At 38.6% G+C, this 27,803-nt stretch overlaps 1 pseudogene; it reads left to right on the top strand.

The window, feature by feature from the left end:
- Positions 1 to 13,169: 13,169 nt before the first annotated feature.
- Positions 13,170 to 27,803, top strand: LOC130457192 (ER membrane protein complex subunit 4-like; annotated as a pseudogene).

Here is a 27,803-nt window from a genome sequence, read left to right as displayed (position 1 = left end):
TAAAGGCTAGGCAATGGGGGTCAAGTGACTTGTCCAGAGTCACACAGCCAGGAAGTGTCTGAGGCTAGATTTGAACCTGGGACCTCCCATCTCTAGGCCTCACTCTCAATCCACTGAGCTACCCAGCTGCCCCTCTTAAATACTTTCAAGCCTTAAGATGGATTCCAAGTTGCCATTCTTTGAGTGAAAACCAGAATTTGCTCTACCACAACAAAACTCATTCTCCCACAACAAATACAACCTGGAGAGAGAATCAAATGAAACCCAAAAGGGACTGTGGACTAGGAGAAACTCCTCATGGTCAAGAACTGTCTTTTTTCTTTGTAGCCTTACCAGCTAATATAGTGGTTTGAATAAGTTGGTGCCCGATAAACGTCTTTTGAAATTACTTTAATTATGGGTTCAGGTATTGATGATAGCAAAGAGCAAGCCAAATATCAATAAGTAAATATGATAAAGTAGAAAGCAAAATATGAGAGATTGAGATACTGGAGTTTATGGAATAGTTTCAAGAGATAATAATATCTAAGGTATGTTCCTCATTGGTGAATTGTTTTTTTTCTCTCTAAAATAAACCATTTATTGAGAGAAAAAGAAAAACCAAAAAACTTTTCCCTTAATTTCTATTAATTAGCTCTTGTACCTCTCCCTCCAAAACTGTATATTGGTTCATAGTCAGTGCATTCAAACAAGATATTTAAAAACAAAGTCCAGTTGCATAACAACTTTTTTGAACCTAGAAATGTAAAAACTACTACATATTAATATGATGGTTCTTCATATGTGAGAGACAGAGCCGACAAAGAAGGAAATGGTCCATGTAAAATACTTATGGTACTTTGACTTATACTCTCTGCAGACACAGCTGCACATGAGCATCACATGCCATGTAAAATAGGAGCATCAAGACAAGTGGCATTTGTCAACTGTGCAGTCTTCAGTCATAGTAGGTCATTGGTGAATTATTGAAGGAAATGGTGATAAGGTTTTTTGAGCTTAAGAATATCAGAGATTTAAGAGAAGAAATGTCCAAAGACTGTTTCTTTTCTGTCCTTGTAGCATTACATGTTTGTGTAGTAGTGGTAGTCTCTCGGTGACCGAGAATGACTATTGTCTTTGTGCATTATCATCTATTGATGTACCCTCATGTGGCTTTGAAGTCCAAAGGCTGAGGCACAGTTTGTGGCACATGGGGCATGGGACGCCAGTTGTTACGGGAGGTGCGGTTGTGGCCTGGTGTCGGCGTTCACGCGCAGCGGCAAGACGTCAACGTCGCTCATCTTCAAAGGTGGCGGCGGCATGGTTAATGTGGGTTCGCCAGCTGCTTCTGACAGAGGCAGCGAGTTCTAGTTGCTTTGGTGTCATGCCAGCCCACTTCAAGTTTGACTTCAGCTGAACCTTGAATCTTTTCTTTGGTCGGCCTTGTTTCCTGAGTCCAGCTGACAGTTCACCATAGAATACCTGTCTTGGTATTCTCTGTGGGTCCATGCGGATGACGTGTCCAGACCATCGTAGCTGGGTTTTGAGGACCATGACTTCGATGCTGGTGGAGTTGGCTCTGTCGAGGACTTCCTGGTTGGTGATTCGGTCCTGCCATCGGATCCTCATGATTGACCGGAGGGAGAGTTGGTGGAATTGTTCCAGCTGTTTCATGTGCTTCCGGTACAGTGTCCATGTCTTGCAACCGTACAGGAGCAAGCTGAGGACCACTGCGTTATACACTTTGAGCTTCGTCGCAGTGCTTACACCTCTGTGTTGGAGGACTTTGGAACGCAGCCGCCTGAGTGCCTGGCTGGCCTTTTGGATCCTGGCATTAATCTCTTGGTCTAGGGACTTGTCGTTGGTGATGGTGCTGCCCGGGTACTTGAAAGTGTTGATGTTAGAAAGCTGCGTGCCGTCGATAGTTATGCACGGCTGGTTAGTTGGCCTCCCTGGTGCAGGTTGGAACAGCACCTCTGTTTTGCTGAGGCTGATAGTCAGGCCAAACAGTTTTGTTGCTGTAGAGAACCTGTCCACAATGGTTTGGAGATGATTTTCTTGGTGGGCCATGAGAGCACAGTCATCTGTGAAGAGAGCTTCCAGGATGAGTCTCTCTGTTGTCTTTGTTTTTGCAGTCAGGCGGCGAAGGTCGAATAGTGAGCCATCCAGTCGGTATTTGATGTAGACGCCCAAGTCTAGATCCATCACAGCATGTCGTAATACTAGGGTGAAGTATAGGTTGAATAGTACCAGAGCGAGGACACAGCCTTGTTTCACGCCATTGGAGATGTTGAAGCGATCGGAAGTCTCTCCTCCAGATAGGACTTCCCCTGTCATGCCGACATGAAAGAGCTGGATCAGTTTGACGAATTTTGCTGGGCAACCGAGCTTGCTGAGGATCACCCACAATGCGTCCCTGTTCACTGTGTCGAACGCCTTTGAGGTCTATGAAGACAATGTAGAGACTCAGGTTCTGCTCAAGGCATTTTTCCTGCATTTGCCTCACCGTGAAGACCATATTGATGGTGCTACGATCTGTTTGTGTAGTGGCTTGAATAATAATAACACTATTTTTCATGTATCCCAATTCACTCCCCTGAGACTTTAAAACTTTATCCTTCAAAAAAATCAGCTTACTACAAGTTATCTGGCTCATTAAAAAACATTAAAGCCTCTGCTTTAACTTAAGAGGTGTGGTACTAATACTACTCATTCCTTTCACAAGATAAAATATACACTAACAAAAGATACATTCAAGTCAGATGTGCCCGAGAAAACAATAGTCAGTTACTTAAGAATCAGGATCATTACCCAACATCAAGATAAGCAGTTCTGACTCTATTATTAAATGAATGCTTTGCCTCTCCTACTTACAACATCTTGTTTAGACTATAATCTATGTGCATTACTGGACGAGTTATGAATAAGAATAATGTCAAGATCATGTCCTGTTATGGTTCTTCAAATTGAAGGGTTCCTCCATAACTATAGAAATGATAACTATCAGTTATCGGGATAGTTAAACCCTCTTACTTTTCTTATAGATTATATTATAAAGACATGGATATAATTATGTTTCCATTAGTAAGGCAAGTTTGTTGATTCCCTAGTATAGAAAAACTAGATGTAAGATTTGATTTTAAAATATACTTTGTCAGGGTAGCTATGTGGCTCACATAGCTGTGGATAGAGAACCAAACCTGGAGAAGGCATGCCCTTGGTTAAAATGTTTCCCTCTGATACTTCCTAGCTGTATGATGCAGGGTAAGTCTCCTAACCACAGTTGCCTAACCCAGGGGTCCCCAAACTATGACCTGTGAGCCACATGTGGCCCTCCAAGGCCATTTATCCAGCCCCCACTGCACTTCAGGAAGGGGCACCTCTTTCATTGGTGGTCAGTGAGAGGAGCACTGTATGTGGTAGTGCTGCAGAGCCCAGTGTCACTCACATACAGTACTACTTCCAGTGACATAATCCTTTGTGTGGCGCCTTGTTCTGGGAGTAACTGAATGAGAATAAGGCACCACACAAAGGATTATGTGGCTGCACAATGGAAGACATCAGCATGGTGAGCAGGGATCTGGGGGAGGGGATTCCACACTGTGTATACGGCTGCCCAGTATAGTGGTGGTAGTGATGGGGCTGTGCAAGGTATGACAGGCCCATCATAGCCAGTGCTGCCTCTCCTATCCCAGACAGCGGTATACAGATTTGTTCATAGTTGTTGTTTTTTTTAATAGTCCGGCCCTCCAACGGTCTGAGGGACAGTGAACTGGCCCTCTGTGTAAAAAATTTGGGGACCCCTGGTCTAACCCTTACCACTCTTCTGCCTTAGAACCAATACTTAGTATTGATTCTAAGACAGAAGTTAAGGATTTAAAAAACAAAATACATTGACTAGGCAAGTTACTTCTAACTAATATTATAAATAATCCTTAGGGGCAGACATGAGAAGTGAAAATATTTTTTGCATCTTAAGTTCTGTCAACTGTGCTTTTTGAAATCCCAAATTTGCCCCTTGTCCTTTAGGAATTTGCCTTAGGGGAAGTTCCTGACTGCCCTGACTGACCCTACCTCTGGACTGAACAGTAGACTTTGAGGTACTTAATGATCCCAGTTTATATAGGATCAATATGCAATCAAGTCTTAGGTACCCTTTTTGTTTTAAAAGTTTATCCTCATTAATTAGAGACCCTCCCCAGTAGTCCAGCCCCTGGCTGGAAACATCTTTTTGAAGCTAGTTTAAAGCATCTGCCTCTTCCTGTCAGTCAAGCCCTGGGCTCCTCATTTCCTTGTATCCATTGTAGAGCTAATCAATCATATTTTCCAGCCCTTTGTTTTCCCAAAGGATATATAAGACCGCCAAGTTCTGTTACTCTTGGGAGAATTATCTTTGGCCTTGCATTTTCCTAGAGACTCTGTTCCCAGAGTCCCAGAGCTTTGGATCTGTGTGGTATTTAGTGCTTGATTATGTGTGGTGGCTGAATATTAAGAGCTTGTCTCTTATCCTGATTAAAGATTTGTTTTTTTATGGCTACTGTAACAGTTAAAATTTAGGGGAGACTGAGGCAAGTAGAAATTAGTTTCTCTCTGCAAGGAGTATCATATTTTAGAGGTTTATTAAAGGTTGAGAATTTAAGAATATACAAGTAAGAAAAGGCACGTGGCAGGTGGGCCATGAGGCCCACCCAAAATTTCACTCACATCATGAGATGCATCTGTTTGCCAGCGGAGACAGGAAGTAAAGAGAGCCCCGCCTACGGGGAAGACCCTTTAAATAAAATTTTGCTCTCATCCTAGGTGAGAATTCAGTGAGATTAGAGGGCATTCTGGGAGCTAGCAAGGACTCCTGGGGAATGGCGTCCAGAGTTCAAATCTCAATTTTACACTACTTTAATGGCTCTGTGTTTCTTTCCAAGTCAACAGTTCCTTTGTTCTAATTGACTTGATGAACTGGAGGTAATATGGTACATAAAACACCCCAAATAAAAGTATTAAATATGTGGTGCCTCTTCTGGACCATACTGAAATAAAATGTTGATAATATAGTTGGAAGGGTTTGTAGACTTGATGTTTCACAGTTTGGCGTATCACTCAAAGACTAGGCCTTCAGGCCTGTGTAGGCCTGAGAAGCAGCTTGTAATGCTCTCTGACTGTTTGTAAAAAACAGTAACTTAGGTTTATTTATATTCAAGTAAAGAGGAAAGAGGAGGACCAGGGAAAAGGTGTCCCTAACTTTAAAATCTAGATTCTCTATCCAAATACCTCTAAGGGCTCTTCACGGAGCCATCTTCATAGGTCTTCCAGCTACACTGTCTCTACACTGGCTCTCTATAACCAAACCCCACTAACTATTGAATCTGAGCTAATTGGTCCTCAAATGGCTGATAGACAAGTTAAAAGTTCATTCATATAAGATAGATTGAACTCTTGATGAGTTCACCCTTGTAGGCCAAAGGCAGCTCTCTCTCCCCCACACAGTCAGGAACTCTCAGGGACACAGGAGCTTACAGGATCACAGGGAGATGGAAACTGGAGACAGGGATGGAAAGGATCTCAGGAATCTCTGGATTGCTGGGATAGGTTGTAGGGTCCAAGAAAATCCCTCAGGAATGGAGACATGGAGACAATGCAAGTAAGCAAAGGATCGTTTTTAATAAATCTAAGGCGTTAGGGCTGCCCCAAAGAAGGAGCCCTGCTGGCTTGGCTAGGGGAACACCTTTTATAGTATAGGGGCTAGCATGAAATGTTAAACAATAGGATGTCGTGATTTGGCAGTTGCAGCTAACTGAGGGGTTCACAATACAGGGAATGTCTGCTTAGCTGCTGGACTTGGGCAAGAGTTTACCCCTGGCCCCCAGAGGGAGGTTGTTCTGACTTCCTTGAAGGTAAATCATCTCCTTCAGGCTTAGACAGAGCCACCCAATAGAAAGGTCCCTCTCCACTCCCCAGGCAGGACAGGAGCAATGGATCCCCAGCTGCCTCAGGTGTCCAGTTTTATCCCTTCCCCAGATTCTGGAACAGCTCTTTCAGTTCTGTGCGTGGGACCAGACCCTCTCTTGCAAACCCTTGTCTTTAGCCTCTTTTGCAGAAGTCCTGCTTTCCTTCATTCTCCCTTACAATACCCTAATTTGTACTCATAGACTTGTGGGTTGGACTCCTAAAGAGTGACTCCTTCAGGTTCTAGAAATAACCTATAACGGGCCTGTATTTATAACAATATAGCTTAAAAGTTCCTATTAACAATCAGTTGGACACAAATACCTCTTACTGAAGTCCTTTAGAGTAACGCAGTAAACTAGCAGCAATGCAATGACCCAGGACAATTCTGAGGGATTTATGAGAAAGAACACTATCCACATCCAGAGAAAGAACTGTGGGAGTAGAAACACAGAAGAAAAAGAACTGCCTGATCACATGGGTCAATGGGGATATGACTGGGGATGTAGATTCTAAACAATCACCCTAGTGCAAACATCAATAATGTAGAAATAGGTCCTGATCAATGGCACAAGTAAAACCCAGTGGAATTGTGCATCAGCTATGGGTGAGGGGGGGCGGAATGGAGAGGGGAGGGAAAGAACATGAATCATGCAACCATGAGAAAATATTCTAAAATAATTAATTAAATAAAAATTTCAAATTAAAAAAATAAAGTAATGTAATAAGAATAGTAGCTACATAATATTCCACCCCTTGCCCCCCCCACTCTCCCACAAATGCATAAGATGTCCATGGTAGACTCAAATTTAGAGAATAGTAATGAGGAATATGTGTAGTATACATGTATGTCAAAAATGACTCATGACTGCTGAGTTATGAAGTCCTTTATAGAGGCCTTATGCAGCTCCCATTGGACATACTGCCTCTACTGAGAGAGTTGGTCACTTGGGTTCCCTAGGCTTATACCTTTCTATCTTTCCATATCCAAGTCCATCTGGAATCTATATCTGTACTCCCTATTGGATTAAGTAGTGTCTTCTACTAATTGAGTGGATCCCTGGAAAAATTCCCTCCACCTTCCTCCCTTCCACCTCCATAGAGGTCTCTTCCATAGGGAGCTCCAGTATGTCTCTAATTCCCCAGAGCCTCACTATTGTATTTTTATTGTATATTATTGTATAACATTCCCTCAATGTTTGAAGCCCAGCAATCATACATCTCAACCCCCTCCTCCCCAGCCCAGGATTCCCCAGGAACATTAAAGAGATACTAGATAGGGTGTTTTGGCTCTCTTCCATTGGCTCCAGCCTCCAATGATGTGTTTCCTTCCAATGTCAAGGGGGAGGGTCTCCTGTGTCCCAGTTCCATATAACTACTGAATACTGAGATTAATTTTTTACAAAGAAATATTTACTTCAAGAGTATAGTAAGAACAAACATTCAAAAACATTCTCCTCCCCTTTGAATACCCTCATTCTCTGGGAAGGAGAGGAAGATTCGTTTACAGTTTAATTTAATTTCTATATGGCAAAGTTCCATGAAATTCCAAGTTCTGGGCCTTCTTTTAGCTACAATCTCAGATATCCTTGGCTTCTCAGAACTGACTGGCTGAAAAACATCTGGCCTGGAATTCTGCATCCACGGTTACCATGGCTTAATTCTGGACCCAGTGGATATTCTACTGCCTGTCCCTAGAACTAAGAAAGACAAGAAAAATAGATAAGAACAAAGTCCCAAGACCATTTCTCAGAGTAAAAAGAGAGACCTCTTTCCTCCTGTCCAGAAAGTTCATAGTACCTTTGCTGGGAGGAACATGACCTTTATACTTTCTACATATGCAAGAAAGAACATTTTAGTGTTATAGTTTTAAAGACAGCTTACTCTGTTATGCAGCCATCAGAAAGAGGCTACTCTACCTATTTGGTAGAGGAATGAAGAATGTCTTTTCCTAGAAGTAGATCCCTGGTGTTTCCTATATAGCTGCCTCTATTTTAGACAACTTGGGCAAGCACAAGGCAACGCTTTGGTTGCACTCACGGAGGTTTCTTCCTTTGGTTTTGTCAGAGAAAAGAATTCACATTTGATAAAGGAAATGCCTGGTGCCATTTTTGCCATTAATTTAATACATCATTAATACCTTGTGATTACATCCTAGACTTTCTGGATTGAGTTGGGGTTGTTTAGTGATAAACTCACCTAAAAATGTGTACTTAGTCATATGTGTTGTGAGTTATGGGTATAGGTTTTCCTAGAGTCTAGAGTTTTCTAAATATTGGGTTGGGAAACATTGAGGATGATTGTGGGAGGATGATACAAGAAACAGAAGCCAAAATTATTATTGGATATTTCCAAGTACACTTCCTGCATCAGTACTTTCCACTTTTTTGTTTCAGTGAAAACAAAGTTTTAAAAAAGTCAACAAAAGCAAGACTTACAGAATGTATTAGTATCTATTTTGGTGGTGGGTGATGGGCTGGGCAACAGTGATAAAGGGGCTATGTGCACTGGCAGAACAGTCTCTTCTCCTTGGAAATGAACTATTATTCCCCTAATTCATTGATAGGATTCAACATTTGGGTATATAGCTCTGTAACTCTATCTGTCAGCCTGGGAATATTAGGAAAGGTTTCAGCTAGAGAAGGAAATGTAGCATAAGTGGTTGGAGGAAACCAATATTTGCATTTCGCTAGAAAAGCCCTTCATTCTGTGTGTTCAGACAAGGTCCCTGACTCATATACCTTGAAGGGAGGAAAGGATGTGGATAGGTCAAAGATCATGAAAAATTTGTGGCAGGAGAAAGGGCATTGACTAGAGTCAGAGTCCCCAAATCAAATTCTGCTTCTGATGTTTTATGACTTTCTGGGAGCATAAGCAAGTCATTTAATCTCTTTGGGTCTCATCTAAACTGAGAGATGGGACTATATGGCCTCTGGGGTCCATTCTAGTTTTCAAACTATGATCCTTTGATTTTTAGAAGCAGGAACAAGTAAGTCATGGTGAAGTTAAGGCTAGTTTGTAGGAATAGCAAGGTTTGGTTACAGAAGAAAATATAACAGTTGATGATATAGTAAAGAAAGAATGACTTATTCAGTGGAGTAGGGCATGATCCCAGTTCTGTCATTTATGTTCTAACTTGAACAGTTTCTCAAACTTTCTTGATCTCAGTTTCTTACTATATTAATTGAAGAGGTTGGCCACTAGGTTCTTTCTAGCTCTATGATGCTAAAAAATAATGAATTAATAAAAATTATTTTCATATGTAATTATGTTACATATGTAAATCTATAATAAAATTAATAAAACAAATGAAAATGATCAAATAGCATATGAGGATGATTGTCCTAATATCTATAAGTAGGATAGACATCCTATAAGAAGATGAAAGGGAGATCCATTTAGAACTTAAGAGATAGTCCAGGTATGATGTCATTAGCACCTGGGACTAGGACCAAGGAAACAGATATGAAGATCTGAGAGGCATCATGAAAAAGTAATATGAAGGCTGGTGATATATGGGGCAAAGAAGAAAAGCAAGTTTAAGATCCTGAGAAATTGGATACATTGACTGTGATGCAAAAATCAGAAAGGAGTAATTTTTTCTGGTAGAATATTATGGAATGGGTTTTTATGTGTTTAATATTGGATGTTAGCAAGACATCTTAGTTTCCACATAGATCTTTTTATTAGAAGATGTGTTACAAGTAGAAAATGTAAATAATTTCACAAAAGTTTTATTAATTCATAGCATATAGCACAGGGATTATTCATGACCAGGTGGGATTTATACCAGGAATCCAAAGCTAATTCAATATTAAAAAACCTAATTGATCAAACCAACATTAATTCTTCAGATGTTGACTAGAAGCCATGAAATGTTGAAAGGGAGAGACAAAGGCTGGATACACACACACACACACACACACACACACACACACCACACACACACGCACACACATTTATAGATAGTAGCTGAAACCTAATATAGATAGTAGCTGAAGCCACAGAAGAACTCATACCTCCATGAAGAAAAAGTTTAGAGGAAAGAAAGCCAGCCATTAGTGGAAAGTAGTTGGTCTGACTAGGAATCCTGGCCCCTGGAAAAATTTTATTGGGGACTGGAGGATTGGTAGAGAGAACATGGATAGACGTTTACCAGAGCATTCTATGTCCTAGAGTTTGGCTTCAGTATCCTTTGCCCTTTCTAAGTCAATCATTAATGGCAGTGGCTAATGAGATTACTCTCAGAAGCAAAAATAGAACAGGGATTTTTTTTTTTAGGAGGATAGTAAAGAAATGTATTTATCTAAATTGAGAAATTAGAGAAAATCAGAGAAGCTATACATAGGAAAATGTATACCAGACAATACAGAGTGAAAAAACTTTTCCAGTGGGAGTAAAATAACTTGGGTTAACAAAGAGAGAGTGTCCTAGATCTCACCCAACAGGAAACTCCCTGAATTTTTTCTAGAGTAGCAAGCTGGAAATAGAGACAGCTCCTCCCATGTTTTCCCTGATGTTTCTTTTAGCAACCTAAAGTGGGTTTGGCCTCTTTCATTTTTCCTTTTGAAACTGGAAGCAAGAAACACCTGAAGAGACTGTATATTACTCAGTACTTAAAGACTCAAGCTCAAGGAGTGGCAAAGGAGAACTGATTCTAAGAGTACTGAAATGAGACTCAAATAAACTTTTTACTTGAAGAATCCCAAAAAGGACTGATGAAGGCTGGAGTTCTTTTTCTTCTCTTATTGCTAAAATTAATATTTATAATACAATATTAAATAATAGTGATGATGATGGGCATCCTTGCTTCACTCCTGATCTTATTGGGAAGGCTTCTAACTTATCCCTATTATAGATGATACATGCTGATGGTTTTAAATAAATACTATTTTAAGGAAAAGCCCTTTTATTCCTATGCTTTCTAATATTTTTAATAGGAACAGGTGTTATATTTTGTCAAAGGCTTTTTCTGAGATAATCATGCAATTTGTTAGTTTGGTCAATTGGGTTTTTTAATATTAAATTAATTTTGGATTCCTGGTATAAATCCCACGTGATCATAATGAATAATCCCTGTGCTATATGCTGTAATCTCTTTGCTAGTATTTTATTTAAGATTTTTGTATCAATATTCATTAAGAAAATTGGTCTGTAATTTTCTTTCTCTGTTTTTGCCATAAGGATCTAACTCAATGATGGCCTTGGTTATGAATATCCTTGTGATGACGCTTTACCTTTAGACTTAGATTATGACCCTTTTCCTGAGTACCCTAGACCACCTCTGTTCCTTGACTATTTCTGTTAGCTTTCATACTTTTCACCAGATGTATCTGTTTTCATGGAGAATATCTCCTTTTTCAGTCTTTTCAATGAAGCAGACTTAAATTTTTAGCCTTTTCTGCCACCAGTGCTTCCTCTCTAACAAGCTCCTCCATCTTGACTAGATCCTATCCTGCCAACCACTAAGATACCCTCACCACCATAGATCTTACCAATACCTGTTTTATCTTCTTGTTTGGCATATCCTATACTTTTTGTTCATCTCATCAGACAACTCTTCGGACAATACACAAGAAACTCCACCATGTATGTAATGATCTTCCTGATGGTCTTCATTATGGTACTACCACATATGTACCCTGTGTAAACTTCTTCAAAAAGAACTGGCATAAACAGTGTTTAATGACTCCATGTCCATTTTAAAATAATTGTCCCATTAACTTTGACACTCAAAAGCTTTATAAAACATCCTGTCTTAAAAAATACCTTGATGTAGAAATAAACCTCACAGTTGCCACTCAATTTCAGATAGTTGTCACTTGACTTCAAATCCTTGCTAATAAAATTAGTCCTGTTTTTCCTAGCCCTACTACTAATGCTGAAAATATTCAGTTATTTCTAACTTGAAAATTCTAAAGAAAGCTAAGGGGTTCTCTTTAAAACTCAAATCATTTAACAAGTGGCACTTCTCTGTAACATTGCTACTTTTAAGACTCTCAAAACTCAATAATTTTTATGGTAACTTTGCAACTTGATAAGGGAGTGCCCCCTCTGGTTTTGTATTGCCTATGTAAAGGGAGCCCCTTCCTCCCAGGATCATGAACTTTATGCTCATCTGAGATGGCCCATTTTCCACCCAGAATTAGGAGTTATGGGTTCGGGTCAGAGAGACTTTGATTGGTTCCTGTGATGTGGTAGACCAACTGTAAAGGGTGAAATTATGGTTGAGACTGAAAAAATCTAAATTTAAATGGTCGCCAAGGGAATACTCAAGTCAGCTGCCAAATTTTATGGTGATTTAATTATGACAGGAGGAAGAAAATATTAGAGGGAGAGAAAGAGGGAGAGAAGGAAAGGAGTTTAACTCAAAACCACTCTGGCTCAGGCTGAGCCAAAGTGGGAGTTTAAGGCCCTAGACAGCCAAGGCAGAGAAAGGGGTCAGTCCTTATCACTCACGTGACTGGTCTGAAGGAAAGCTATCTGTGGAGCTCCTCCAAGCTCGAGCTCCAGGATTGAATTAAACTCTAGCCCTCTCCACAGGAAGTCACGAGAACTCCAGAGGCTCTACCTCTACCTCACTTCCTGCATCTCACATATGTCAATGGTGGCTCAAGCTTGACTTAGGATAGCCCAGAGGTCTGTTCTTTTTTTGCACATGTCTGTTGAAGGCCATTTTCTCAGATAATTAAATATTGAGTTTGATGCAGCCCTTCCTAATCTTGTTAAACTAAGAAGGAGGAGAAATGAAGTTTCCAAGACCCGATTCTGTTATTCCAAGTATCTCTATTGTTATTGATCAGGAAATAGCTAAATCAGATCTTCTAAAGAATGGTCTGCTTAGGGTGGAATAGTTTTGAAATTCACACAACACAGAAGAAAAGGACATGGCATGGAGAAGGAAGTCTATAAAAATGAGACAGTAGAGGAGGCTGTTTTTTTTTCCTTTGGAAATTTTTGGCTGGGATATTGTCTACAGTCTAGAGGTTGGTGGCTGAGGCAGAAGACACTCTCATGGGCTGTGTTATTGTGATTTTAGGAAAGGGGAAAGGTTCATACACAAGGGAAGAATCAAATATAAATAAAATGAATTTATTAACAGAGATGGGAAAGTTTTTGGGAAAGGAATAAAGGGGAGGAGATACCCACTATATTTAATTATCTATGCTTACACTGTCTAACTATCTTAACTAAAGACTATTAAGAATAAATCCCACAGTAAACCCAGAATTCTCATACACACAGAGTCAATGGTTGGTCAGATATCAGGAATCCAAGCTGTGGTGTCCTCAGATGGTCTCAGCAAGGTAGGGGTCTTCTCCCAGTCGATCTATCCAGTAGAAGACTGGAGATTTCCTCTCAACCTCAGCTAGTTGATCCTCAAAGGCCAGTTGCTTGATGGATGAACTTTCAAGAAGTCTCAGCTACACACCTTCCTTCTTCACCTTTCAGCTCCATACTGTATTAGTCAGTAAACTGCTCCTTGAAACTCTGACCCAACCAGCTAAGGAAAGATTCTAAGTCTTAATCCCTGTCAATCATTCTTGCAACTTTTGCCTTCCCTTGCTACAGCTGGTAGGCTAGGAAATATTTTTTTTTCTATTTCATTCCCTTCTCATTTTTTCTTATATATTAAAATTGTTAAAAGCTACTATCACTCTTGTGACTTAAGGGTTAATTATTTTTATAAATGGTGACCACAGTAATTTTCACTAATATTATATTTCCAAACAAAATTCTAAATATTACATTTAACACATTACATTTGGTATAATATTAATTTTTCAAAATTACACCTATAAAGGAATGCCCAGTATAGAATTATGAATTAAACTTGTCTGTTACTGACTCAATCATTAAATTATTTGAGGCAGGGTGAAAGGGGGGAATTATAACAGGAAAAATATATTATCGATGCCCTAATCAATGCTTTGAGTTATGTCTATATTAGAATTATAAGATGTAACTGTCTATAGTAAGAATATAGTCTCAGGCAATAGTCTACGTAGGTAGCCAGATTAAGAATGTAGTCCAAGGGAGGAGGAGTCAAGATGGTGGTGCAGAGGCAGCAAAAGTTCAAACCTCTGAAAACCCTTCCTTACCAATGAAAAATCAAAAGACCCTAGGGGACTGAAAACCAAACCTAACAATAGGACAGAGCCAAGGAACCATCCTGCTGGACTCAACTTAAAAGGTACTCCCTCCAAAATCCTGAATTTGAAAACACTCAGGTTTAAGGGGAAGGAAGAAGGAAGGTCCCAGGACTCCTTCCCCACCTAGAGCACTGAGTCTCCAGCAGTGGCTGGAATCTCTCGGCGGGCAAGGGAACTAGTCTGGAGGGCAAAGCTGTGCCAGGCTCAGGGCTCTGAACACAAGCGGTGAGGAAGCAGTTGGAGAAGAAGCGCAGAGAAGCCTAGACACTACATATTGACCCCCCCCCCACCTCCTTCCCGAGGTTTTGGCCTCAGGGCACATCCAGCTCTGAAAGTTCAACTCTGTTGGGCTAAATCTTATCAAGCCTTCAGAGGGAAGGGAAGCTCAAACTCCAACACCCCTCCCCCACAGAGTGTTATGAGAGCCTTGCTAAACTCCAAGGGTGAATGTCACCAAAAAGCCCAAACCCACAGATCCAACACATAATGAGAGGAGCAAGAGTGCAGGTAACTACAGAGGAAAAAGAAGGGGGCAAATATGAGCAAACAACAGAAAAAGAAAAAAGAAATTACAATCAACAGCTTCCATCCAGGCAATGAACAAAGAGCAAATGTAACAGAGGAAGATCAAGGAACACCAAGCAAAAACACAGAAAGTCCAGCAAACTGGACACAGGCTTTGGGAGAACTCAAAATATAATTCAAAACACAATTAAGAGAGGCTGAAGATAAGTGGGAAAAGAACTATAAAAGCAAGATAAGTCAGAGGCAGAGTCAATATGGCCTCATAGAAGGAGCAGAAGTTCAGACCTCTGATTACCCTTCCTTACTGATCACAAACTGAATGCTCCTAGGGGACTGAAAATCAAACCTAACAACAAGACAGAGCCAAGGAACCCTCCTGCTGGACTCAACTCAAAAGGTATGCCCCCCCAAAAGCCAGAATCCAAGAACACTTGGGATTAAGGGGAAGGTAGAAGGAAGGTGCCAGGACCCATCTCCCCACCCCAACCTAAAGCTCTGGTCCTCCAGTGGCAGCGGGAAACTCTGGGCGGGCAAAGACGCTGTTCTGGAGGGTGTACCTTGTGGGCAGGGCAGAGTTAAGTTTGGAGCGTTGACCACAGATGGCGGGGAAAGAGCTGGAGAGGGAGCTGGCAGCCTGGTCAGAAGCATGGAGATCTTCCATAGTGCTCCAGCCTTCCAGGAGGTTTTTGGCCTCAGAGCACACCTAGCCCAACTTAGCTGAACTTAATCCCATCAAAAGTCTTCAGAACATGGGGAAGCCTAAGGAGCAAAACCCCTCCCTCACTGACTGCTGGACTTTAATCCAATAAAAAACCTCCAGAGGACAGGGAAGGGCAAACTCCAACACTCCTCCCCCACAGACTGCACTGAGAGATCTGACAAAGCTCCAAGAGAGGAGACTGACAGAAAACCCCAAAACAAAAAAAAAATGAGAGGAGCAAGAGCATAGAAAAATATGGGGAGCAAAGAAAGGGTAAATATGAACAAACAACAGAAAAAGAAGAAAGAAATTACAACAGCTTCTGCACAGGCAACAAACCAAGAACAAACAATACACAGGAGGAGGAAAGTAATAAAACAGAAATCCCAGTGAATTGGACACAGGCTTTGGAAGAACTAAAAATGCAATTGAAAACACAATTAAGAGAGGCTGAAGATAATTGGGACAAGAATTTTAAAACTAAGATAAGTCATCTGGAAACAGAAAATAGTGTCTTGAAAGCCAAAATCAACCAGCTTGAAAATGAGGCAAAGGAGATGAAAGATTAGGCAAAGGAGATGAGGGATGAGGTAAAGAGAATGAAAGATGAACTCCAAAGAAAATCAGACCAGAAGGAGAAGGATGACCAAAAAGCCAGGGATGAAATCCAGTCTTTAAGAACCAGAATACAACAACTGGAATCAAGTGACCTCACAAGGCAGCAGGACACTATAAAACAAAACCAAAAGAATGAAAAAATTGAGGAAAATATGAAGCATCTCATTCACAAAACAGAGGATTTAGAAAACCGAGGAGAGACAATTTAAGAATCATTGGTCTACCAGAAGACCATGACAAAAGAAAAATCCTGGACATAATACTACAGGAAATCATTCAAGAAAACTGCCCTGATATTCAGGAACAAGAGGGAAAAGTGGAATTTGAAAGAATCCTCAGATCACCTTCTGTACTTAATTCCAAACTGACAACACCTAGAAATGTTATAGCCAAACTGAAGAACTATCAGACCAAAGAAAAGATATTACAAGCTGCCAAGAAGAAGTCATTCAGATACCATGGAACCACAGTGAGGATAACTCAGGATCTGGCTGCATCTACACTGAAGGACCAAAAGGCATTGAATATGATATTCCAGAAAGCAAGGGAACTAAGTCTACAACCGAGAATCAACTAGCCATCAAAACTGACTATAATCTTACAGGGGAAAGTATGGTCATTCAACAAAACAGAAGAACTCCAAGAATTTGTAAAGAAAAGATCAGACCTGAACAGAAAATTCAATGCCCAAGCACAGTACTCAAGAGAATCATCAAAATGGAATTAAAAAAAGAGGGGAAAAAGAAAAACAAAACAAAATAAACAACGCCCCCCCCCCCTTTTAAAAGAGACTCAATGAGTTAAAATGTCATGTATTCCTATAAGAAAAGAGGTCATTGGTAACTCTTAAAAACTGTTGTTATCACCTGGGCAGCTAGAAGAATTACACTTAGAGGGAACAGTGACAAACTGCATAGGCTGAAAGGACAAGACATAAATAGGTATATAGATATATGCATGCATAAATACATATACATATGTATATATATATATATATATATATATATACAACTAGAGCTAAGAAAAGAGGTTAATTCTAAAAGAAATGGGAAAAGAAACAAATGGGTGTAAATTTATATGTCCCAAAGAAGCTCATGAAGGGGTAAAGAGGTTGGAGATAGGAAATATTCAACTCTTATGTGCATTGAAATTGACCCAAAGAGGGAACAACAATCCAATCAATTGGGGTAGAGAATAGATTTTCACTCTATAGGGGAGTAGAAGGGTAACAAATGGACTGATGGGGAGGGAAGCAATATAAGGGAGGGAGAGGGTGGGGGCGTAGTTTTAGAAAGACTACAGGGAAAACAAGGGGGGGAATAAAAAGGGAGGGGGTAGAAAGGGAAGTAAAATAAGGGTGGGAACTAGGGGGACTGATTAAAACAAACATTGGTGTAGAAGGAAATAGTGAAAGAAGAAAAGGCAGGACCAGGAGTAGAAATCAAAATGCTGGGAAATACACAGCTAGTAATCATAACTCTGAATGTGAATGGAATGAACTCACCCATAAGACACAAGCAAATAGCAGAGTGGATTAGAATCCCAAACCCTACCATATGTTGTCTGCAAGAAACACACATGGGGAAGGTAGATACGCATAGGGTGAAAGTAAGAAGATGGAGCCAAATCTTTTGAGCAGCAACTGATAAAAAGAAGGCAGGAGTCGCAATCATGATATCTGAGAAAGTCAAAGTAAAAATAAGTCTAGTTAAAAGAGATAGGGAAAGTAATTACATCCTGATAAAAGGCAGTATAAACAATGAGGAAATATGAGTACTCAACATGTATGCACCAAATGACTAGCATCCAAATTTCTAAAGGAGAAACTAGTGGAGCTCAAGGATGAAATAGATAGAAAAACTCTACTAGTGGGAGACCTGAACCTTCCTCTATCTGAACTAGATAAATCAAACCAAAAAATAAATAAGAAAGAGATTAGAGAAGTGATTAATATTTGAAAAATTAGAGTTAGTAGACATGTGGAGAAAAATAGGGACATAAAGGAATACACCTTCTTTTCAGTAGCACATGGTATATTCACAAAAATTGACCATGTATTAGGGCACAAAAACATTGCAAACAAGAGCAAAAGGGCAGAAATAATAAATGCAACCTTCTCAGATCACAATGCAATGAAAATAATAATTAGTAAGGGTACATGTAGAGGTAAGTTAAAATTAATTGGAAATTAAACAATACAATTCTCCAAAACCAGTTAAAGAACAAATCATAGAAACAATAACTTCATTGAAGAAAATGACAAGGATGAGACATCCTTTCAAAACCTAAGGGATTCAGCCAAAGCAGTACTCAGAGGGAAATTTATATCCTTGAGTTCATATAGTAACAAATGAAGAAGGGCAGAGGTCAATGAATTGGGCATGCAAATTAAAAAACTAGAAAGCGAACAAATTAAAAATCCTCTGATAAAGACTACGTTAGAGATTCTAAAGATCAAAAGAGAAATTAATAAAATTGAAAGTCAAAGAACTACTGATTTAATGAATAAGACTAGAAGCTGGTACTTTGAAAAAACAAATAAAATAGACAAAGTACTAGTCAGTCTAATTAAAAGAAGGAAAGAAGAAAACCAAATTGACAGTATCCATGATGAAAAGGGAGCCCTCACTTCTAGTGAAGAGGAAATTAAGGCACTCATTAAAAACTACTATGCCTAATTATATGGCAACAAATATGGCAATCTAGGTGATATGGATAAATACTTACAAAAATATAAATTGCCTAGACTAACAGAGGAAGAAATAAATTACCTAAACAACCCCATATCAGAAAAAGAAATTGAACAAGCCATCAAAGAACTCCCTAAGAAAAAAATCCCCAGATCTGGATGGATTCACAAATGAATTCTATCAAACATTCAAAGAACAACTAATCCCAATATTATAAAAACTATTTGACAGAATAAGCAAATAAGGAGTTCTACCAAATTCATTTTATGACACAAACATGGTACTGATCCTAAGGCCAGGCAGGTCAAAAACAGAGAAAGAAAACTATAGACCAATCTCCTTAATGAATATAGATGCAAAAATCCTAAATAGGATACTAGCAAAAAGACTCCAGCAAGTGATCAGGAGGGTTATTCACTATGACCAGGTAGGATTCATACCAGGAATGGCAGGATGGTTTAATATTAGGAAAACCATCCACATAATTGACCATATTTACAATCACATTTATAAAAATCAAATGATTATCTCAATAGATTCAGAAAAAGCCTTTGATAAAATACAACACCCATTCCTATTGAAAACATCAGAAAGTATAGGAATAGAAGGGCCTTTCCTAAAAATAATAACCAGTATATATCTAAAACCATCAGCAAACATCATCTGCAATGGGGATAAACTAGAAGCCTTCCCAATAAGAAAAGGAGTGAAACAAGGATGTCCATAATCACCCCTATTATTTAACATTGTACTAGAAACACTAGCAGTAGCAATTAGAGAAGAAAAAGAAATTGAAGATATTAAAAGTGACAATGAGGAGACCAAGCTATCACTCTTTGGGGATGATATGATGGTCTACTTAAAGAATCATAGCGAATCAACCAAAAAGCTAGTCAAAATAATCAACAACTTTAGCAAAGTTGCAGGATACAAAATTAACCCACATAAGTCATCAACATTTCTATATATATCCAATCGATCTAAGCAGCAAGAATTAGAAAGAGAAATTCCATTTAAAATCACCCTAGGCAATATAAAATACTTAGGAATCTATCTGCTGAGACAAACACAGGAACTATATGAACACAATGACAAAACACTCTCCCCAAAATTAAAACTAGATCTAAACAATTGGAAAAACATTGATTGCTCATGGGTGGGATGAGCTAACATAATATAAATGACAATCCTACCCAAATTAATTTACTTATTTAGTGTCATACCCATTGAACTACCAAAAAACCTTTTTTACTGAATTAGAAAAAACATAGCAAAGTTTATTTGGAAGAACAAAAGATCAAGGATATCCAGGGAAATCATGAAAAAATAAATACAAAGGAAGGAGGCCTTGCAGTCCCAGATATCAAACTATACTATAAAGCAGTGGTTATCAAAACAATTTGGTACTGCTTAAGAGACAGAAAGGAGGATCAGTGGAATAGACTTGGGATAAATCACCACAGTAAGACAGTGTATGATAAGCCCAAAGTTCCCAGTTTTGGGGACCAAAACCCACTATTTGATAAAAACTGCTGGGAAAATTGGAAGGCAGTATGGGAGAGATTAGCTTTGGATCAACATCTCACACCCTACAACAAGATAAACTCAGAATGGGTGAATGACTTGAATATAAAGAAGGAAACTATAAGCAAATTAGGTGAACACAGAATAGTATACATGTCAGATCTTTGGGAAGGGAATAATTTTAAAACCAAGAAGAGTTAGAAAAAAATCACAAAATGTAAAACCAATAATTTTGATTACATCAAATTAAAAAGGTTTTGTATATACAAAACGAATGCATCCAAAATTAGAAGGAAAACAACAAAGTGGGAAACAATCTTCATTACAAAAACCTCTGACAAAGGTCTAATTACTCAAATTTATAAAGAGCTAAATCAATTGTACAAAAAATGAAGCCATTCTCCAATTGATAAAAGGGCAAGGGATATGAATAGGCAATTTTCAGTTAAAGAAATCAAAACTATTAATAAGCATTTGAAAAAGTGTTCTAAATCTCTTATAATCAGAGAAATGCAAATCAAAACAACTCTGAGGTATAGCCTCACACCTAGCAGATTTGGTAACATGACAGCAAAGGAAAGTAATGAATTCTGGAGGGGATGTGGCAAAGTTGGGACATTAATGTATTGCTGATGGAGTTGTGAATTGATGCAACCATTCTGGAGGGCAATTTAGAACTATGCTCAAAGGGCACTAAAAGACTGTCTGTCCTTTGATCCAGCCATAGCACTACTGGGTTTGTACCCCCAAAGAGATAATAAGGAAAAAGACTTGTACAAGAATATTCATAGCTGCACTCTTTGTGGTGGCAAAAAATTGGAAAATGAGGGGATGTCCTTTGATTGGGAAATGGCTGAATAAACTGTGGTGTATGTTGGTGATAGAATACTATTGTGCTCAAAGGAATAATAAAGTGTAGGAATTCCATGGGGACTGGAACAACCTCCAGGAATTGATGCAAAGTGAGAGGAGCAGAACCAGGAAAACATTGTACACAGAGACTGATATACTGTGGTACAATCGAATGTAATGGATTTCTTCATTAGTGGCAATGCAATGACCCTGAACAACCTGTAGGAATCTATGAGAAAAACCACTATCCATATACAGAGGAAACACTGTAGGAGTAAAAACACCGAAGGAAAACAACTGCTTGAATACATGGATCAAAGGGATATGGTTGGGGATATAGACTCTAAATGAACATCCTAGTGCAAACAACAACATGGAAATAGGTTCTGATTAAGGACAAAAGTAATACCCAATGAAATTGCGTATTGGCTGCGGGAAGGGAAGGTGGAAAGGAGGGAGGGAAATAATGTGATTATTGTAACCAAGGAATAATGTTCTAAATTGACTAAATAAACCAATTCAAATGGGAAAAACATAAAATTAAATAAAAAATAAAATTTAAAAAAGAACTCCCTAAGAAAAAATCCCCAGGACCAGATGGATTCACAAATGAATTCTATCAAACATTCAAAGAAAGACTAATCCCAATATTATACAAACTATTTGACAGAATAAGCAAAGAAGGAGTTCTATCAAATTCCTTTTACAACAGAAATATGGTACTGATTCCCAAGCCAGGCAAGTCAAAAATAGAGAAAGAGAACTACAGACCAATCTCCTTAATGAACACAGATGCTAAAATCTTAAATAGAATACTTGCAAAAAGACTCCAGCAAGTGATCACGAGGTTTATCATTATGACCAGGTAGGATTTATACCAGGAATGGCAGGATGGTTTAATATTAGGAAAACCATCCACATAATTGACCATATTTACAAGCAAACTGACAAAAATCAAATGATTATCTCAATAGATTCAGAAAAAGCCTTTGACAAAATACAACATCCTTTCTTATTGAAAACACTAGAAAGTATAGGAATAGAAGGGCCTTTCCTAAAAATAATAACCAGTGTATATCTAAAACCATCAGCAAACATCATCTGCAATGGGGATAAACTAGAAGCCTTTTCAATAAGATCAGGAGTGAAACAAGGATGCCCATTATCACCTCTATTATTTAGCATTGTTCTTAAAAACACTAGCAGAAGCAATTAGAGAAGAAAAAGAAATTGAAGGTATTAAAATTGGCAATGAGGAGACCAAGCTATCATTCTTTGGGGATGATATGATGGTTTACTTAATGAATCCTAGAGAATCAACTAAAAATCTAGTAGAAATAATCAACAACTTTAGCAAAGTTGCAGGATACAAAATTAACCCACATAAGTCATCAGCATTTCTATATATTTCTAACACATCTCAGCAGCAAGAATTAGAAAGAGAAATTCAATTCAAAATCACCTTAGACAATATAAAATACTTAGGAATCTATCTGCCGAGACAAACACAGGAACTATATGAACACAACTACAAAACATCCTCCGCACAATTAGAACTAGATTTAAACAGCGATAAAAACATCAATTGCTCATGGGTAGGATGAAGTAACATAATAAAAATGACAATCCTACCCAAATTAATTTACTTATTTAGTGCCATATCCATTGGATTACCAAAAATCTTTTTTACTCAATTAGAAAAAACATAACAAAGTACATTTGGATGAACTAAAGCTCAAGGATATATATAGAAATAAAAAAAAATGTGAAGAAAGGTGGCCTTGCAGTCCCAGATCTCACACTATACTACACAGCAGTGGTCATCAAAACAACATGGTACTGGCTAAGAGACAGAAAAAAGGATCAGTGGAATAGACTTGGAGTAAGTGACCTCAATAAGACAGTTTATGATAAGCCCAAAGATCCCAGGTTTTGAGACACAAATCCACTATTTGATAAAAACTGCTGGGAAAATTGGAAGGCAGTATGGGAGAGATTAGCTTTGGATCAACATCTCACACCCTACACCAAGATAAACTCAGAATGGGTGAATGACTTGAAAGAAAAGTATAAGTAAAGTAGGTGAACACAGAATAGTATACATGTCAGATCTTTGGGAAAGGAAGATTTTAAAACCAAACCAGTTAGAAAAAATCACAAAATGTAAAACCAATAATTTTGATTACATCAAATTAAAAGGTTTTTGTACAAACAAAACCAATGTAACCAAAATTAGAAGGGAAGCAATAAATTGGGAAACAATCTTCATAACAAAAACCTCTGACAAAGGTCAAATTACTCAAATTTATAAAGAGCTAAATCAATTGTACAAAAAATGAAGCCATTCTCCAATTGATAAAAGGGCAAGAGACATGAATCGGCAATTTTCAGTTAAAGAAATCAAAACTATTAATAAGCATTTGAAAAAGTGTTCTAAATCTCTTTTAATCAGAGAAATGCAAATCAAACCATCACCTCACTCCTAGCAGATTGGCTATCATGACAGCAAGAGAAAGTAATGAATTCTGGAGGGGATGTTGCAAAGTTGGGACATTAATGTATTGCTGGTGGAGTTGTAAATTGATGCAACCATTCTGGAGGGCAATTTAGAACTATGCTCAAAGGGCGCTAAAAGACTGTCTGTCCTTTCATCCAACCATAGCACTGCTGGGTCTGTACCCCCAAAGAGATAATAAGGAAAAAGACTTGTACAAGAATATTCATAGCTGCACTCTTTGTGGTGGCAAAAAATTGGAACATGAGGGGATGCCCTTCAACTGGGGAATGGCTGAAGAAATTGTGGTATATGTTGGTGATATAATACTATTGTGCTTAAAGGAATAATAAACTGTAGGAATTCCATGGAGACTGGAACAACCTCCAGGAAGTGATGCAGAATGAAAGGAGTAGAACCAGGAGAACATTGTACACAGACTGATATACTCGACTAGTACAATCGAATGTAATGGACTTCTCCATTAGTGGCAATGTAGTGATCCTGAACAACCCAGAGGGATCTATGAGAAAGAACACTATCCACATCCAGATGAAAAACTGTGGGAGTAGAAACACAGAAGAAAAATAACTGTTTGAAAACATGGGTTGATGGGGATATGATTGGGGATGTAGACCCTAAATGATCACCCTACTGCAAACATCAACAACAAACATCAACAACATGGAAATAGGTTCTGATCAAGGACACATGTCATACCCAGTGGAATTGCGCATCGGCTATGGGGAGTGTGGGGGGAGGGAAGGGAAGGAAAGAATATGATTAATATAACCAAGGAATAATGTTCTAAATTGTCTAAATAAAAAAAAAAATAGAATGTAGTCCCAGGGTGAGCATCTCATTTTCATTAAACAACTCTCTGAACAATACACAAGAGAATCTATTGTTTGATATATGTAATGTTCTTTCTGTTGGTCTTCATTATTATATTGTGTACTCTATGCATATTTCTATATTAATCATAACTGTGTTGCTAATGTAATCCCAAGTGTGTGATTAAATATTATACTAATCTTTATATGAAATTGATTCATGTAAGAGTCCTGAGAGACTAGAGAGGTCTCAAAGATGAAAGGTCTTAAAGATCTTGGGGGAGGGGAGGAGGTCTGAGAGTGGGGATCACTCAGAATAGGAGTTGAGGATTTAGTTAGTATAGACATGAAACTATAAAGGAGTGTTATATTTTGTAACTTGGAGTTTCAGACATGCTGGGTGCATCTGCAGAACTCTGGCTTGTGTGATTTTCTTTGTTCACAATAAAGTCAGATGTTTGCTAAGGAGGGTTTTCCAGTCTCCTTTCTTTCAGCCCTTACCACTCTTCTACCTTGGAACCAATACTTGGAATTTTGATTATAAGATAGAAAGTAAGGGTTTTTAAAAAACAAGATAATAACTGAATTTGGGGGGGAAGTACCTTTTACATTTTTCTTATCTCTGTGAGGTTCCTTGCCTCTTTCAATTTTGTCAGGGTCACAAAATCTTATCAGCTCTGAGAAATGTTGTTGATAACAGGTTGGGAAGTAGAAAAGAATTTAGAATTTCACTTAAAATAAAAGACTGAATATTGTATGACAATTTGATCATTGTTTATGAAGATTATGAAATGGTACATAAAGAATATGTATTGAAGTTACCTATTTGCGTCAACTTAGTAACAATGAAACTCAGATTCAATATTTTATTTTTGTTTTAGGGTTAATGCCAAGGCAATTTAGCTATCTCTTAGGGTGGAGGCTTACATAAGTCATTGTTTTTTCTAGCTTGAAGAATGTATTTGCTACATGTGTGAAACTCTAAAATGTAATTATTCTTAATTTATAAATCAAGGATAATAAGATGTCCTTATATGTGCTTATTGTTAACTATTATCAAAACATTACAAAAATAATAATAATCTATACATAAATTGTGATTAGTGAAATTTTTACAATTTGAGGGAAAATCTCTTGGGATTATAATTTGATATTGTTCTAAATTTTATTTCAGGTATGTTTGTCTGAATTGTCTTTAAGCCAGCAGTTCACCAAAGGGAGTGTGGTCTGAGAACTGCTATAAGTGAAAGTTTGTGCCTGGGAAAATTGAAGTGATAACTTTGTATACACAAAGGTGGGATTCTGTTGACTTAGTTTAGTTTCTTCATTGAGATGTGGGCTGACAGTGGACAGTAAGGGGCAGTAATAGGAACATATACCTCATACCCTGAAATCTTGCATTTCTCACTGGTTAGTTCTAGTTAAACATCAACTGCAAAATCTGAAGTATCAGCATTAGTCAAGCATGGATTATAGATTGTCCCATTATCCACTCTGTGTACTATATCTGTAACATTCTATACTAGGCATCAGCTTTGTGTTCTTAGAAATAATTACCTCTAGTGGTCTTCCAAAATACTGAATCCCCTCCCCCCTTCCCCCATGTTCCCACTCTAGAAGGGCAACAAGACTTCTTCCATGTTGACAAATGATGGCAAGGATAACAATGGAGGAACATGGAGCCTGTGTACTAGGGACTCTGGCATTCCAGAAGAATTCCCCAATCTTGCGCATGCTACTTATTCATTATGACAACAAACCTTAAAACATATCTCTATCTGACTTTGGAAAGGGAGATGCTAAGTGATCAGACCCCCCAAAATATGAGAACCCTGATCCACAGAGTGTGAAAAATGCTACTCCACAATGGAAGCTGCCACTCTCCAAATGTTTGTAATGGGATATGTATGCCTTGACTATGTTTTAGTATTAAGTTCTTAAAATCAATTAAGGGTTTTACATCCAAAATTGCATGAATAAGCAATGATGTTTTTAATCATGTATTTTGAAGTATCTATGATAATATTTTGTTAAAAACTCTTACTTTCCAAGTTAATACTAAATATTGATTCCAAGGCAGAAAACAGTAAATGCTAAGTAATGGGAGTTAGGTAACTTGATAAGAAACACAGCTAAGTGTCTGAGGCTAGATTTGAACCCAGGTTCTCTTGAATCCAGGCCTTGAATTCTATCCACTGACCTGTCTAGCTGCCCTCTTCCATACATTCTTGAATCTACTAAGTATTATTCTTCATCATGCACTGAATTGTTTTCCTTAGTCTTGCAATATTTATTCAGATATTTGGACTTGGTTAGACGTTCCTAGAGGCCATCTTCCTTTCCGTTATATTTTACCTTGTTACAGTTGATCAACTGTTTATACACAAAGTTTTCAATTGACCATTTTATTTCTTTCTAAGATCTTTGATTTTCTGTCTTTCTCCCTATTCATCACAATTTTTATTCCTTCCCTTATTTATTCTCTTAAATTTCCCATGGGCTGGACTAAAGGCTATCTCAGTCTCCTTCCTTACTGGGGAATTCACTTGCTGCTGACATCAGTCTTTGCCTTAAGGGTCTTTGGAAGGCATAGAAACTAGCCCCAGATGGAAGACAATTCCATTTTATTCAAACCTGGTGCCAGGAGTCTCTTTTCTCTAAACCCCACATATAAGTGCCTCAGTTCCCTCTGTAGGCTGATTACTGCTGCATCACAGTGGGCATGGTGGTACCCCAGATATAACATGCTTTTATCTCTACCTCTTCTGAAATCTCTACTTCTTCAGGTATTGGGTGCTGGGGCACATTGTTCTAGCCAGAAGTGACATTAACTGGTAGACGCAGAAGTGCTGTTGGGACACCAGCCCAGAGTTTTGCTAGGCAATGCATTCTCTAGATCTGAAGCTGTCTCCATGGGAGGGTATCCCAAGGGAGCATTGAAGTCTGGGCCAGCTTCTTTTTCTGTGGCATTAGGAGGCAGCTGTTGCCACAATGACCTAGACAGGTTTGGTGGCAAGGCCAGAGTTTCAAATGGGTTATTGAGCTAAGTGACCCTGGAGGTGACATCAGGGGCCAAAGTGACTGGCTAGGGACCAGGGAGATTCCATGTATACAGTTAACCCAGTATATAGTATACAGGATTACTAGGACAACCAAATGCCAAAAGAGACAGATGGGATCCTAGTAAAAAAGTATTGGTGGGACATTGTCCTGGACCCCCTTAAATAGATTCTGATGAGCCTTTTCATCACATATATGGTAGGCAACACCTTCCCCATCTTCCTACCATGATGGCATATTCAGTCAAGCATTTATGGCTATTTCAGTCATTTTCAAGCTAGAAGTTCCTCTAGGGCTTGGTTTATCTCATTGGAAACCTCTTGGCTTTAGCTGTCCATAAGTGCCAGTCAGTGGGGCTGGTGCCCATCAGATTGGTTGGCTTTCATTGAATACCCTGAGAGAATGGAATTTAGTGGTGGTGGGCTACTTTTATGA

The sequence above is a fragment of the Monodelphis domestica genome, chromosome 1, assembly GCF_027887165.1.
Source record: "Monodelphis domestica isolate mMonDom1 chromosome 1, mMonDom1.pri, whole genome shotgun sequence".
In the NCBI taxonomy this organism is placed as follows: domain Eukaryota; kingdom Metazoa; phylum Chordata; class Mammalia; order Didelphimorphia; family Didelphidae; genus Monodelphis; species Monodelphis domestica.
Note: the sequence above shows the minus strand (reverse complement) of the source record. Positions and strands in the feature narration are given on the sequence as shown.